Here is a 17478-nt window from a genome sequence, read left to right as displayed (position 1 = left end):
TTACATTGTAAACCATCGGGTATGATAGTATAATAAACACGTGTTGTATCATTTTTGATTTGTATATTGTTCAATTTTAAGCTCTGTATGTAACATTTATAATCTTAGAAATATTTGGAAATAAACTTATTTTTGACTTGACTTTTGACATTCACTATGAAGAGATAGCCGACCCCGTGTGTCCCCAGCATTATTGCCCTGTCACCAGCTGGCTCAGATTTTTGAATGGTAAACTTTAGATGCGTGTGAACACTAGCGTCAGGTGATCAATTTTTATAGTGCGCCACTCCAGATTTTTGTTTGTGTTTCATTAATCCAAGGCTTGCTTTTTCCTGTTCCTGTTTGTTTCAAATTGTTTTCTGCTTTGCTGCTTCTATCTCCCATTGACATAATTTGAATTTACTTTGCTAATTTGTTTTTTGAACCTACGTACTTTATTTGCATATTAAGACCGCGTGGAAAAATTCCCATTGGTGGAAATATTTTTTCTGGGCATGGGATTGATTTACTTATATCATGTGACCCATACTTCCCGGAAGTGACCTACGTGATGGTATATTCACAGAAGGAACTTCCACTTGCTTTGGAGATTTTTTCACCAGGACACCCATTCTCAAAGTCCTGAGTTGAATTTAACTTAATCGTTGAATGTACCCCCAATGCTTGGTTTTCTATGTAAAAATAAACCTAGCTCCCTTCGTGTAATCTTTATTTAAGATAATTAGAATAATATGCAGCAAGTATGTTTATACGACAGAGGCTGGCTCAAACAGCACTCTGGTCTGTGGACTGTATCAATTAAATCGAGAACATTTTGGGGTTGTCTGGCGTCGGGTAGCAAGTTGAACAATTTAAAGTGGCTAAGTGCACAATAACATAGGCCTACCTTCATGTTCAATTCCTCCTTGCTTCCAGGATCCCGGGTCCAGATCACAATACGAGACGAGATGACACTTGCTATGCGCATCACCCTTCAATTACCCCCCTCCACCACACAACGCCAGACAACAAAGGGGAACATTGATATAACGTCCAATCAAAGTATTCAAATTTATAATCAACCATGATGCCTTTGTTCAAAATATTAGAAAATCAGCCAGCCTATCAAGTGCAAAGTGATTAAGCTGAGCTCAGAACAACGAAAATGTAGTGAGAATATTATTCCTATTCCATTTTGAATTTGATCTTGTTGACAAATTAGTCATATCTAAATTTATAAAGAAATTACAAAGACACTCCTCAATTTTATTGCATACACCCTTGCTAAGCCTAGTGCAGCAATTTATTCATTACAATTTCAAATTCTATGAACTTTAAATTATTAAAGAACCGAAAACAGTCTCTTGTGATATTTATTATTTTGATGATTTCGATTTATCCTCATGTGAGGTCTAATTCATTTTGCTTTCATGTAATAAATTTTCCAGTTTGTTACAACCTGTATTTTATGATTTCCCCTTCGCTCAATTTGGACAGTAAGTTGGAAGTTATTTTTGTCTTGGATAAAAATTACAGTTTGGTGATTGCAAATTGGAGTACAGTAAATTACATTGTGTCCTTAATAAACGATTGTTGATTTTACATTCCATCCTGCTGGTTTTACATGCCACGCTGATTGGAGATGATCCCACTCTGGCTGTTCTACAGCAGAGTTTTTGATCCTATCAACTATTTGAATACCTCAATGATATTGATCTGGTATTAATTCAATCCAAAAATGATATAGTTCGAGTCCACAGTACGTCAACCCTGTGACATAACTAAGTTATCATTAATCAAGGTGCATACAGATATACGTACCTCCAACACGCTCCGCACACGCTTCGCACACGCTCCGCACCCACACCGCAATCACTCCACGCATGCGCTGCACTCGCTCCGCGATCGCTCTGATCATGAACGTTACGGTAGATGTTAGCTCTTCTCGCATTCCACACTTGCTCCCCGGTCGATCATCAATCGATCTGCTTGAGTGACATTCAATTATGGAGCAGAGCAAAAGTCTGTAAGCACCTTTACGGATTGAAATTGATATTCCAGGACTGCCTTTATTTATTGGTGGCTACTGAATACCAGTTTCAATGTTGACTCAAATCTTCCACTTGAAACCCAACTGAATGATATCGCTGGAAATAGTGATAACGTGGAAAATCACAAATTCCCATTACAAATTATTCAGCCAGGGAAATTCAATAGTTCAGTAAGTGGATTATCAAAATTATTAAGTTATCTTATTGATGGAATAATTAATAGCGAACTTCAAATTCATCTGCCTCAGCAAATTGCTGAATTTCTGTGTAAATTCAAAGTAAGCTTTGGTGGGTTTCATTGAGATACTATCGTAAAAAATTATAAATTTAACCATTTGTAATATTCGTTTGTGACTTATCCAGATGGAAGTTATCAGAATTATTTTTTGTGGATTGCTTAGGAATTGAATTTACACCCTGCGGTGTTCTACCGACTGTCCAGCATTTTTTAACATTTTCAATTGCAGGTAAGGTTGGTCCAGGACCTAATGCAGTACCACAATATAGAACGAAGTTGTTTGTTTCAGCAAATGGGATTCCTCTGTGATACTAATCTCACCAATAATTCCAGAGATACATCAATACTTTATTGGAGTTATACAAATTTATTCTTCTTTTTATGAATAGGTTGAAGTTACTAATTAAAGATAAATTAAATATATTTTTTTAAAGGAATTAACTAAAGAGAATATATACTCAACTTGATGATGTAAGATAGTAATTGAACTAGAAAAAGGATAAGAAACAGCAGAGAATGGAGAGAATAACATACGAAGAACATAACGAAAAGAGAAAACATGAATGTCACTGTTTTTATAATCACTGAACCAAAAACTACTCGGATTCCTCTGGAGAAACAGTTATATTTGTGAACAACTTGTCAATTATGAAGGATATGGAGAAATGTCCTCAAAGAATCCAACCATTCAAAGTCCATTCCATCTAAACATTCCCTTGTGTACATAATCAGAATCAAAGAAAAATCAAAAAACGGAAATCTCTTTCGAAAGTTGATAGTATTATCTAGTCTAGCTTGTTATTTTTATTTATAACCAGCACTTCAATTACATGGAAGAAAACAAATGTCCCTCAAAGCAATGTTCTTCTTCTTCTTCCCAATCCACGAGCTCCTCCTCCACCTTACTTCTCACTCACCCTTAAACATTTTTTAAGTTCTTTGTAATTTCACTCTCTTCATCGCTTATTCCCTGCTGACATTTTCCGTTCTAAGTGATTCTCGTTTTATTGTTCGCCAGCTTTTCTACTTCTCACTCTATTTTCCACTTTGAAATAAGAACAAAGAAAGCTAGAAAGTAGCAATACTGAGCAGGCTCTCTCCCTTTTGTTCCCCTGATTATTATTCCCACTCTCTAGAGACCCGCTCACTCTGCTCCTTTGCCACAACAGCTATGAAGTGGAACCTTGCGTTTCTTCCTCTCTTCATCCATTTCACCGTTTTTATTAATTTGTATTCAACTTGTATTTCATCAGTATTATAGCGTCTTTTCCTGGAAGGAAGTTTGTTCATTGGGTCCCCATGGTGTAGGGGTCCTTTTAAAGAGGATGTTTCGAGGGCATTATGAATGGATTATATGAGGTCTCTTGTTATTTTTATAATACAATGCTTCACAAATTCATTACAAAGACAATAGAACTGGACATGTCTTTGATGGATGGAAATTCGACTATAACTCGAGAGAACTCTTCATAGATTGTTAGGATTTCTCCTCAAAGGAGTCAAGACATTATGACTTCATTGATGATGAGCTATCTTATGACGGCTTGTTAGTGTGTATGTGCTCATTATAAGCACATATATACATTAACAATAGTAGTGAGTTTATAGTGAGTTTTTTCTGTTGTTAAGCTCTGGCTTCAATTGATAGAGTCGATGTAATCAGTGATGTAATAGAGCAAGAGTAAATGTGAGTATGGCTGAATAAGGAGTTGCAGATTCACAGTATAGAGTAGGTGATATGACGTGAAGAGATAAGCGTATAGAATACTCTCATGAGGTGTATGAGGTTCACCCTCATTCCCTGCTATACCCATATCTGCATTTCACATGATATATTATATGCTTTGATGGAATTTAATGATTGATAATTCAGATGATGATAATAGTTCAGTCAACGAAAAATTATAGAGGAAAAAGTTCAGATCACAATTTTTGACCCTACAGCTCTTCTAAGGATAGTTAGCAAGTAAACATTCCAAAAGTGGTTTAAAAGTTGCTTTTTACCATTCCTGCCTTACACGCTTGTATCAGTTGTATCTTGGAAACAATGCGTTCCAGAGACCTGACTAACAAACAAAAATGAAGCTAGATGAATTTCATACAAGGTTTGTTTTCAGTAGAGTTTTGTGATATCTATTCTAGTTTTTGGAATATTTAATTTCAAATGCGTAAAATCTTTGGAAAGACAGTTTTATTCCAACTTTTTACACTTGCAAGGTTCATTGATCGACAACAATGCATCGAAGAAATAAGTACTGTAAGTTGGATCATGGAGCATTATAATGCTATTCAATTTGATGTATTATTTCACCATTTCATGCTTTCCATCAATATCCTCATAGTGGCTTCAGTGTTGAGTGTGGAATCATCAGTTTCTAAACAATAGATCATTTTATAATGTTATTTGGACACAATATCTTCAACACAATTTTTCACTTCGCAGCTTCATTGAGACTATAAGGGGCTGAACCTATTGGAAATCCTCATCCCTAACTCATTTGCTAAGGGTGGAGTACCGTCAAGTTGACACTATTGTTGCTGTATTGAGAATTTTACACACAACATTGAAGATGCTATAACAATTCATGTAAAGCATGAAATGGTAAAATAATACATAAAATAATAAATAGAAAAATTCCTCTGATTGCCAATGAATTATAACCAGAGAAGTTTATTGACAAATTCGTGGATGGATGAACATGCTAAAATATCAACATCCTATGAGCAGTTTCACTTTCTTGCTGACGTTTCGTCACTCTGATGTATCCGGTTCATATTTGAGCAATTATTAGATGTAGATATAAAAGCTGCTAATAATAAATTTAGTCCCAATTATGATATCCTACTATAGTAGTAAAAAAGGGAAAGTCTGGCACACTTCCAATGTGCCAGACTTCCCCTTAGGGTAAATATGAACCTAACCTGGAAAAAAATCGACCAAACCTAACCTAACCCAATCCAACAAACCCAACCTAACCTAACCTAATCTTACCTGACCTGACCCAACCCAACCAGTGTCAAGGTCAAGGTCAAGGTCAAGGTCAAAACTTCAGGAACTTCATTAAAAAAATTGAGAAAAAAATTAAAAAAAAATAATAAAAAAAGAATACTTAAGAATGAAAAATCAAAGATTAATAAAAATGAATTAGAAGACCCCCCCACCCACTCGGGAAGCATATAAATAGTGTGTAGAACAATTGAGGAGCATCATTGCAGTGTTTTGATCAGCAGAGATTGCTCCCTGAGGCTGTGCCAAGTGTTTTCTCATTATTCTCTCAGGGTGTGTGTTAGTGTGTGTTTATTAGATTTCTCATACTTGTCAATTACACTTATAATAAATTTTTGCTATTGCTGCTGCTATTATTGTTGCTATTGTGTGCTATTGTTGGTGTTATTGTTCAGTTTGAGCACTAAGGACAAAACTAAGAGCCGAGAAAATCTCTCTAAAGTCATCAAAATGTCCCGGTAAGGACTCCGAGCTAATATAACATATCTTCAAGGATGCTTGGTGTTCATTTAGTCTATCTCTTATACCATCAACATCCATGATCAAGCAATACAGTTAAAAGAAGAAAAACACGCAGTTGTGATTAGTTTTATACATTCAATTTGGAGTAGATTCAACAACTCAACCTAATCACTAAATAACTGAAGAGTTAACAACTGGAATTATTCTTCAGAAAAAAAGAATCATCAATAATGAACAGGCTATATTCAAGTAATCCGCAAGTTAGTAATGTTTTTCCACTCTATATAAAAAATAAACAATAATTTGCAATGAGAAATATGTATGAAGAGTATAGTTAGATACAGAAGAAGAAAGAATTAGTTATTGATGAGAAATAATGATTGTATGAATAAGAAGAGCAATGAGAGTAATAAGTATATCACCAGTAGATAATATGTTGGCTCACAAGGCATAAGACTCGCCTATTAGGGAGTGGAGCAACTCCATCAACAAATTGATTATCGCATACAGATACAATAAATAATGTTGAACACAATATATGAAATCTTAAACAACTGAAGTGGGGGAATACGTGGGTATCAGGAGACGTAATTGGGAATAGCAAGAATTAAACAGCTTTCCTAAGATTCATGTATGGATCAATAAATCCGTATGTACAGCTTCAATAGAGGAAGTATCATATAATCGAGCGATGTTGACAACAAATGAATAATTGATACAAGATGTAAGTTGATGATGGTGATTATTACAGCAGCAATAGAATGAATAAATGAAGAAAGAATGATAAGTGAAGATATTGAGTAACACAAAGTAATATCGAACTTGAAATATTAAATAAGAAATTGGTCACTATAAGAAAGAAAAAAAAATATGTTGCTTGAAATAGATTGAGTATTATTCAACAGCATAGAGATTGTTAATGACATGAGGTCAATGACTTGGAAAAGGATGAATTGATTAATATCATAAATGTAGGAAAATTGAAAATAAGTTAGATACTTAGACGAGACTTAATAGGAAATAAAAATATAAGATATCTTATCAAATAAATAATAATGACACTAGTAATAGTTTATTAGCATTGATATGATATGATATGGATAATTAAATCACTCACAGACTAGTTGAAAGAATCCTCGCACTATCAAGAGTGACTGAAAGTAATCTTAGTCTATGTGATCACATGATTATAATCTCAAGAGAGGCGGAAATAATGATTGTCACAGCATATCAATAGATGTAGTCCATCGCCGATTGCCATGAGCATCAACCCAGCATACCCTGCCATCGTCAGTCCATATGTTGCGTGGGCCGTGCTTATAGATAGCTGCACGATATTCTGAGTAGATTTTTGCCCACACCTTCTTCTACCAGAATTCCCAGTGTCGCTCTGTGCCAGCTAGACAGTCGTCGTCTGGGGTGGGCTGCAGCAGGGTACGGGAGGCTTGGTGGGGCGTCCGTCAACCTCCCTCATTCGAATCGGGGGTTGGAACAGGGTCTTGAGAACCTTGGAGGAATGCTTTCCTCTTTTAGGTATGAGGGGCCGTGCTTTCGCACTGCCTTACAGGGTTGGGCGTGGAGTGAGAGGAACAGGAACGACTTGGTGTCTGCCGTGAGGGGGATCTCTGATATGGGAGGAACGTTCCCGGTTGTCACTAGATGTCCTCCTGCTATTGGGATCTGAAATAGCAGGGTTTAAGAGCCTCGGAACTGATTGCTGTAGTTGGTCACCGGGTCCCTAACCTCGGGCACCAGCTATTTCCTGTGGCCAGGATCGTGTCACGAGCTCAAGAAAGGCCTTCCCAAGCCTCACTCGATCGAGGTCCTCTTACTATTCTAGGACGGAATAGCAAGGTACGAGAGCCCTTGCACCGGGCTCCACGTCTGGTCACCGGGTCCCTAACCTTAGGCACCGGCTATTTCATGTGGCCAGGATCACGTCTTGAGGTCGAGAAAGGCCTTCCCAAGCCCTACTCGAGGTTCTCTTGATATTCTAAGACGAGATAGCAAGGTATGGGAGCCCTTGCAACGGGCTTCACCTCTGGTCACCGGGTCCCCAACCTCGGGCACCAGCTATTTCCTGTTACTAGGATCACGTCTTGAGGTCCTCTTGCTATTCTAGGACGAATAGCAAGGTATGAGAGCCCTTGCACCGGGCGTCACTACTGGTCACTGGGTCTCTAACCTCAGGCACCAGCTATTTCCTGGGGCCAGGATTGTGTTTCGGGGTCGAAAACGGCCTTCCCAAGCCTTACTCGAGGTCCTCTTGCTATTCAAGGACAAATGGCAAGGTATGAGAGCCCTTGCACCGGGCGTCACCACTGGTCACTGGGTCCCTAACCTTGGGCACCAGCCATTTCGTGGGGCTAGGATCGTGTCTCGAGGTCGAGAAAGGCCTTGCCAAGCCTTACTCCAGGTCTTCTTGCTTTCTCTATTGGAAATAGCAAGGTAGGAAAGTCCCTCACACTCGCCGTTGCTATCGGTCACCAAGTCCCTAACCTCGGACACCGGCTATTTCCTGCGAGTAGGATCACGTCTCGAGGTAAAAGAAAGGCCTCTCTGAGCCTTATTCAAGGTCTTCTCACCTTTCCTGGTCCTCACAATGATGTACCAGGGTCCAGTCAGGTTTTAGCTAAAACCTTACTTGTCGCCACTGGTCGAAACAGGCAGGCTGCTGCCAAAAGTCGTCGAAGTGGTCGAACAACACTCAACTGCTGTGAGTGCTGGAACTTGGAGCTTCTAGTGCCTTCGATTGACTCCAGTTAACCTCAGGCACGACTTCTAGTAGTCGAAGGAGTCGGAGTACACTCAGCATACAAGCTGTACTATGTTGCTAGCTGCATGTTGCTTCCTTCACTCTCTCTGATGACTGCTCGCACTGGACACCCACACTAGACTGACTACTACTAGCCCTTCACGAGCCTCCCTCAGTAGCCTAGAGAGAGGGGGTGAGGATGCGTGGCACTGCTGAGCGGTAGCTCAGTGGCCGGCCTGCTCGTTGGTCTCAGAGATCTCATCAAGAGATTACCAAGCATTAGAACAAGCCCTGAACTCAATTTCCCTCACTAGTTATGATATACATCGTGACACACTGTTCCTACTAATGGAAGGGGGGAAGAAATGGGAAGGAAAAAGGGGGGGAAGGGTGATGATGGGAAGGGTCACCTCTCTGACTGTCACAGAAGACTGTACAAACATCTGGGCGCCAGGTTGGATCCTCACCAACCGGTTTCAAAGGGAGAAGCAGTAAGCCATCTGGCCACGTTCTCGGCCTGGCCTTCTTATAGAGGTACCACTGAGCTGCACCGTGCTTCCGCACTGTGTGGGTACACCGTGCTTCCACACTGCTGAGATGTCGTGCTTCCACACTGCAAGGGGGACGCTGTGCTTCCACACTGCAAGAGTCGCCCTGCTTTCACACTGCTAAAGGAGGCCATGCTTCCGCACTGCAAGAAGCGCCATGTTTCCACACTGCAAAAGGGACGCCGTGCTTGCACACTGCGGGATACAAAGAAACACAGAACACAAAAACATAAAAGGTGAAAAGCACCACCGACTGAGTTCTTACTCAAACCATCGCGGTGTGTCCACATCCGCTGACTTGCAGGAAAACTGACTCCTGCTTCTAGACTAGGAAACAGAGCTTGTGCTCTGCTGGAGGGTTGTGTTTGCACAAGCAAGGCACAAGGATATTTGCCCCGTCTGGACAAGCCATGCACTGCAGGATAAAGGGTAACACAGAACACAGAACCAGGCTTACGCCCTGCGAGCCGTGCTTTCACACCGCGGGCCGGGCTTCTGCCCTGCGAGGAGCTGTGCTTTTGCACTCCTGCTGTGCTTCTGCACCGCGAAGGTGTGCGTCCCCGTGATTACAATCTAGACACACACTGACCGATGTGTCATGTTTGCACACAACGTTCGGATTAGCTAGCAATCTGGCTGCAGTGTTTCCACACTGCTGAGGTCAAACTCGCGCACTACCTGTGCCAGGCTTTTGCCCTGCATGATGGGCTTTCGCCCTGCATGCAAGGCTTTCCCCTTGCAGGGAGCCGTGTTTTTGCTCTGCGGGGCCGTGCTTTCGTACTGCGTGCCATGCTTTCGCACTGTGGGGCCATGCTTTTGCACTGCATGCCGTACATCCGCACTGTATCCATGCTTTCGCACTACTGCTGTGCTTCCGCACTGCATGGCCGTGCTCTCGCACTGCCTCAACTCCAGCATCAGACAGCTGGGATGAATCTCCAACACGACCAGGAACTCATCATGGTCTCAGCAATAGTCAGCTGAGATACAGCTCCAATAATCCCAGGAGCTCGTCGAGAAAGTAGACTCAAGTTGCAGTCCCCGTCCTCAAGAAGGAATGTGATACACAACAATGTAACACTTCACAGAAGGCAGAAGTCGATAGAGGTGAATTGGAGTCCAGGAAAATCACCAAGTGTCATAGTGATGGATACTCACAGTTAATTCAGTGTATCAGCAGCTTAAGGTCACGATAAGAGATAAGACATGACAATATGATGTAGAATACTGAATTATATGGTTGACATGAAGCCACTAGTTGTGATGTTACCAAACATATTTTGATCTTATATCACAATTAAATGTAGTCGAAATAACAATTCCTTTTCAATCTGTCATGAGGATCACATCCCTCTCACTATATCACAATAAAAAAATGATTTACCTATGCAAAGTAACCATCCATTGGATATAAATGACAGTGTGTTTATGATAACAGATAACATCTGCTAACTAATTCACAATCAGTGAACATTTATTGCTAAATCTCTCTTTCTCACTTCAAGACTTATTTCACCCCGAAATAAATCTTAATTTACTTCTTCAAAGTAATTATTCACACAAGGCGTGTATAATGACACAACAGCTGTTAATCAATTCACACTCAGTAAATATTGATTTTCCGAAAAATAATCACAACAATCAGCACAAATAGTAATAATTGAATGAATCAATGCACTGTCAATAATAACTCATGATGGTAGGCTGAGTAAAAATAGAGTCAATCTTGAGACATGATCCAATTTCAAAACTAACAATAGCACGATCAGACTCAGACTGACTCAATAACAGTAGAATATCTGGAAAAACAAGAATTCTCATGAATTCAATTTATAAATTGTTATTGAAAAGGAGGAAGTAATTCTCTTCTACAGACTAGAAGCCTGGCGATAGTAGTTAGCCAGTTGAGATAATGTTTATCTTATCTGCACAGCACAGCATAAATAACTTTTTGATCCAACATAGAATTAATACCAATTGAAATAATAATGATTTTATTCCAATTCATAGTGAATCCTAAGACTCTATTTTATGTATGGAGTAGCCGTAGTCGAGTGGATCAGATGCTGGCTTTATGATTCAGAGGCCCGGGTTCAAATCCCGGCCCAGGTCAAGATATTTATCTCGGGTCACTCCCGTGTTTTGGATGGACACGTTAAGCCGTCGGTCCCTGCTGCCTAAAAAGCAGTCGTTAGGTCATGTCAGAGGCCCTGAAATTGATCAGTTGCGACCTGAAAACTCTGACACCAGATCTGAGCCAGCCAGGTCACTCGATATTATTATTATTTTATGTATTTTATATACTTTATTCTAAGTGAAATATTCGAAAATTCAAATCATAATCTGGAGCTAATAGCTCCCAATTGTAGTGCATCTCGACTCACAACCAAAAGCAATATTTATTCATTCCATATGGATGATTAATTGCAACGTAATTCACTTTTATCCCACAGTATAATAACATCTGTTAATTAACTGCATCATAACACTTTACATGGATTGAAGCAATTACCAACAGCTTCATTGAATCATTTAAATTATTATAACCATTACCTCATGGTTAAAATATTATTTCGTTCATACTGATCTATAATATTTTCTAATATTCTCTATCCACTCATTTCGCCACCAACTATTTATGGCGAATAGAAAACAAGCTACTGCAAATTCAGTTTGTTAACCTGTACTTGGTTACAACAATATTGGTAATATACCGATTAAGAAAATTTAGTCAAGTTGGAATCGACTTCAGCTGTTATTAACTAGTCATAGACTGTAGAAAATTTTCTTGATTACCCTTGCATGGTCACATCATAATATTGTAAATAAATTTCAAACTGAAATTATTGGGATTGCCTTCAGATCAAAAGAAACACATTAATTTGTCAATAATAATTTTCCCCATTTAATTCAGCCAGGGCTTTATGACTGATTATAATAATTCAATTGTAATGGTTGAGTTGCCATTTAGTTTAAGTACAACTCTATTTTATGAGAAAAATTAAATGGAATATGCTGTTTCTTTTTAATAAACTATTGACCAATTTCTTTCAATAACAATAATATGTCAGTCTTTTAATATTTTCATTATTTTCGGATTCATGCTAATGCAAATAATTTTCAAAATTCGGCTAATAAATTTGTGCTAATAATTCTGAATAAATTTTCTCAAATTTCTAAGCAATTTTGTCTTTGATAACAAAATTCAAATTTCCTCATTTCAAAGGGGATAATATATTAATCAGAAACAGCTCTACAGCTGTGGTTTGATTAAACTCTTTATGTTATTCACCCCTTCCTCCTCTTACCACCTTATTGGCGGCGCATGACACCTCTCTGGTATCCCATCCTCCAGATAGGCAGCAACACTCTATAGGCTCGGCCTCCTGCTGTCCATCCGCTCGAATTCCGTCCACCTTTTCCGCAACTTCTCCATCACCATCCTCTTCCTCATCATCGGGCAGGTGTGACTGGAGCTTGATTCCTTCCTGGTGCACAGTAAAACCTCTTACCAGCACTCAACATTTCCTCTACCTCATAGAGGCCAGAAAATTCCGGCGCTAACTTTGTGACAAGCTGATTAGCACCCAAGGACAGGTGACACTCCTTCCTGTAGAATATTTGAAGAAAGTCCTTCCATTATTTTTAGCGATGTTGGTAGAGATATTCTGCCAAATTCCAGGTTGATTATAACACAACCAATTGGATGAGTGGCTGCTCCATTAGCCATATAAGCGCTGTGGTGCACAGGCTCTCGTTTCACTGTTTCTAAACTATTCAAAGCTTTAGAGCTAATATAGTTGGACTCAGCTCTGGTGTCGAGAAGAGCACTATACTGTCTGTCTCCTATTTCCACTGTAGTGGAGAGACGGCTGTCATCCTGGAGCTCCAGCCCTGGCTGGATTTGAAGCCTCATTCTAACCACAGCTGTTTTATCAGAAGTCTTCTTCTGCTCTCTCACATGAACAATTTGGTCGTGGCTTCCCGCACTTTGAGCAGGGTGAAACCTCCGGAGACTCTTATCTCCAGTGTCCCACCTTCTTGCACTGCCAACACACGGGGCCTTCTGGAAGTTGTTCACTCCGACGCTGTGTAGTAGTAGTCTCCTGTCGAGGCTTGGCTCTCTGATGTAGAGCTTGTAGAGTGATAAAAGATTTTGGTACAATCTGTGTACCTGGCTCCTCTTGTAAAAACCACCTCTTCTTCTCATCAGCATTAGCATTCTCAACATAGTCGTCTATGAGCTCACCTTCTCTCTGCCACCTGTCGAGAATTTCATCCTCAAGATCGTCCTCATAAGTAGGTGGATAGTAACGAGACCAAAAGTCTCTCAGGAAATCGTCCCAGTGTCTCCACTGTTCTCTCCTATTCCTCATCCATAATGGACATTTCCCCGCTAACATTTCAGGTAACGCTGGAAATAGCTGTCTGCCAGACAAGCCATATGCTTGTTGCAGCTCCTCGAGCCGCTCCATAAAACTTGGAGCATCTCCACTTCCATCATATGAGAGCCGCCACCCTCAACCTTGTCACACATGGCACCCGGGTCCTTCCAGGATGTAGCAGGGGCCGCTGGTCTGGTAGGTAACCTCAATACATGCCTAGGCATATTATTATGCCTCTCCGGCATCTCCGGGCTCACCAGCACAGGCTCTGCATGGTATAGCGTCTCCGCAGTCACCTCCTTCCTAACTGGTGCTGGCCTCCATGCTCCTCGATGAAGCACCTCCTCCCCATCATCCAAAACAGAGAGTATTTCAACAATCTGCTGTCCAGTAGAGCCCTCCTCAGGCTCGTACTTGTGCCATCTGTCAGCACTGTCAGCATCTTTAGCACTGAGTCGAGTACTAGATCAATAAAGCCCTGATCATACACTCTGTACACCCAGGAGTTGCTGGAGTCGCCATAAAACTATGGAGACGTCTTTTTGGGTATTTCTTCCAGTCTGGAAGATGCAGTGGCCTCCGCGACTGGTGGCCACAAAGCTGCAGCTCCTTCCTCTTCCTAACCTGTGCCAGCTCCGACACCGATCCTGTCTAGACTGGCAGCCTCCACCATTGTCCTCAGGTGGTTTTCAACAAGAGCTCTCCTGAGCTCTGCCATGGTTCCAGTTGTAGGTAGCCCTGCCACGGCCGAGAATTTCACTGCTTCATCCCTGTGAAGCCTGTAATACCAGGTCACTCTTGGATCACTGCTGTCGTCTCCTGCATCCTCCTTGACGCCTTCCTCACCACTGCAATTATTCCTCTCTTCAGCACTCATCGCTTCACCTCCTACCTTTAGCCCCACATTTGTATGCCAATCTTCTAGGTAGATTTCTGCCCACACCTTCTTCTACCAGAAATCCCAGTTTTTGTGTAGTTGAGAAGTTGATACTGTGGTAATTATTCATATTGAATGAAAAAGACTAGAGATAATTATGCTGAGTGCATAACTTCATCAATCCTATCAGTACTTCTCTGAGTGTATGATTATTTATAGAGGCTTTCATTATTTCCTCAGCTCTTTCAAGACTTTCTCTCACCGGAATGTTAGAGAATAAATTAGTAAAATCGAATGACACAAGTTTATAAGATGATAGAACAGGAATATGCTTTATATTGTTGACCAACTCCAATGAATTTTGAATAATAAACTTTGGTTGAAAACCTGTTAATGACCGAAAGGTGCTATTCAGTTTGTGAGCTAATTCGGAGCAGGGGGAATTACCAAAAGATACCATTGGTCTTATAGGAACATTAGTTTTGTGTAATTTAGGTTGACAAAAAAGTCTAGGTGGATATGGATTCATAACTGTTAGATACTTAGTTTCTTTCTTGTTAAATAATTTGGTGGTGGTGGTCAACTTCTAATCGAGCTATTGATTTTGGTGGTGGGATTGGAGTTAATCTCAATAAAATTGTTATCTGCAATGAAATGGTTTACCTTACTTAGATATCCGTCCTTATCCATTATTACTGTAGTGCATCCTTTGTCAGCTTTCAAAATCATCAGGTCATTGGTTTTCATCTTCTTCTTGAAATTCTTCATGATGACTGCCGTTTTTGTGATCTCTGGTCGAAGTTCCCTTGTCTTTCCTTGAAGTATTATGTCAGCACATCTGTTAGGTAGTATTTTGTTCTTTGAGGCTTCCCAATTGCTATCAATGCTGCATGCTAGTCGTTCGAGTTGTTGGTTATCTAAATAGCTATGACTACTGTATTTGTTGCCTCGTCCTAGTAACTCTGTCTCTGAAGATGAAAATTGGACTTGTGAGAAATTAGCTACCATATCAGCAAACTTGTGTTGATGTTGAATGATAGGCCTATTATTTAGTGTCGGATGTTGATCTTTGAGAAGTTTCTGCAGTTTTTTGTTTTGAGTGACTGTTTTCTCACTCAATCTCCTAAAAAGTTGTTCCCTACATTTGTTGTCTAGGAAATCCCACTCAGCCATGTGTAGTTTACTTGCCAGTTGTATGTGGAGAATATAAATGTAGAAAGATAAGCTATCCCTTATTTTATACCAGTGACTGATCTCCTTCTTAATCCACAATTTCTGGGCGGTTTTTATGCTCTCCTGTGCAATTGTAGAAGTGTTGTTGGTTGCTATTGCCACATACTTTGGTATAACCTTCAGTTTCAAGCATTGTCTATTGAAGAAAATGTTCCTTTCTGCTACTCCATACTTGAGTTTCAATTTAAAATATAACTTCACTTGTTCAGCTTGACTTGCTAGTTTCACTTTTTGTGTAGTTGAGAAGTTGATATTGTGGTAATTAGTCATATTGAATGAAAAAGACTAAGAAATTGTCGAAAAACCACTGATTTATTGATAATTAGAAAGACCGGTTTCGGTTATTACACCATTGTCAATCTCTGATAAACTAAAACTAAATACAAGAGCAGCAGAATTTATACTAGTAGGCGAGTACTGCTATTGGTCGAGGGCATGAACGCCTGCCATTGGCCTAGCTAGACAGTCTCCTCCCCCTAACGGTGTGACAAAATGGCGGCTCAAGCAACAGAATCGCCATGATAATAAAATTTACTTTTTAGTACAAAATAAAAAACAAGAAAACAAATGTGGAAGATAATAAAACAAATATGTAAATGGAAAAACTATTGACTAATGTATGCTTAAATGTTTATGATGAAACTAAATTCGTAGTGTTGTACTGGTTGAAATGAATCTGATCATTTAAACTATACGGTTGGCAGGCCTGCAGTTTGCCTGGTTAGTTCTACTGCAAATAGCTCCTTAAAAATTTGAGTTTTATAAATTTACAAAGTCTATTTATTCAGTTTCTTTATGCTAGAGATCGTTTTTAGTGTGTGACACATTCAAGCAAATGCACTCGTGTTAGTTTGAATGAACTTAATCTCACCAGTGTTCATTTTCGTAGCCTAACCTTCAATTTTATTCATTTGAGTGTTGTGGATTCAATTTCTTTACTTTCAACTCACGACTTGATAGTGGTTATCTATCAAAAGACGATTGTTTTGACTTCTGACCTGACTGTCGTCTGCAAGTTGCCGGTCACCGCTCACCGGTGCTTCCTAACCTCAAAATTACTTTTACGCGGGAACCGAGTCAGCTGGGATAGCAGACAGCTGTATTTCCAATGTGACATCTGATGAGCTACTTTGTTGTGACGTCTGCTGTTAATTATTTTGCGCGCTAGTTTTGATTTTTAAAATGACTACTATGACAACACGCAGCAAGCGTGAGCTGTTATTACGTGGAGCAGAGTCGGAACTTAACAACATGAACAATGTTCTTGCTAATGATGAGGTGATAGACTTGGCCATCAACATTAGAGAAACTCTGGCTGTGACTGCAGAAAAATTCACGAACGATTCTATTATTGATTTAATTCCGAATATTGTTAGTGCATTGAACAAACTAGACACTGCAATCTCGTGCAATGGGGAACTGCTAAATGAAAGAATGGAACTTTTGAATGAAAATTCAGAACTGACTAGACAATTAGAGTGCGAAAAAAGTAGACGCAAGGAAAATTTCGAAGAGTCTTTATTGAATGAAGAGAAAGCTGATGAGGAAATATTGGAGTTGAAAGCGTGCATCGAAGAACTACGAGCATCAAACATTCGTTTAAAGGAAGAATTAATTAATAAAAATGAAATAATTCGTATAATTGAAACTGAAAAAAATAATGTACTTATGAATGAAAGCATTGTTATCGACAAGGCAATCTCTCAGAATGATGGTTTTATTACGCCAAGACACTCAGCTAAGGCAAGACATAATGTTAATGAGGCAAGAGCTACTATAAAAGTGACGAATAGATTTGAGTCGCTCTCTGGGGATACGCTGTCTCCATCAAAAAATGATGAGCCTACTACTCACAAGCTACTAGTCAAAGCTCAAATTCACAGACCTAATAAGGAAAGTGAATCTAAGACTCTTTGCATGAAACGTAGTGATTCAACCTATAG

This window comes from Nilaparvata lugens, chromosome 2 (genome assembly GCF_014356525.2).
Source record: "Nilaparvata lugens isolate BPH chromosome 2, ASM1435652v1, whole genome shotgun sequence".
Classification (NCBI taxonomy): domain Eukaryota; kingdom Metazoa; phylum Arthropoda; class Insecta; order Hemiptera; family Delphacidae; genus Nilaparvata; species Nilaparvata lugens.
This window is presented reverse-complemented; position numbering follows the sequence as displayed.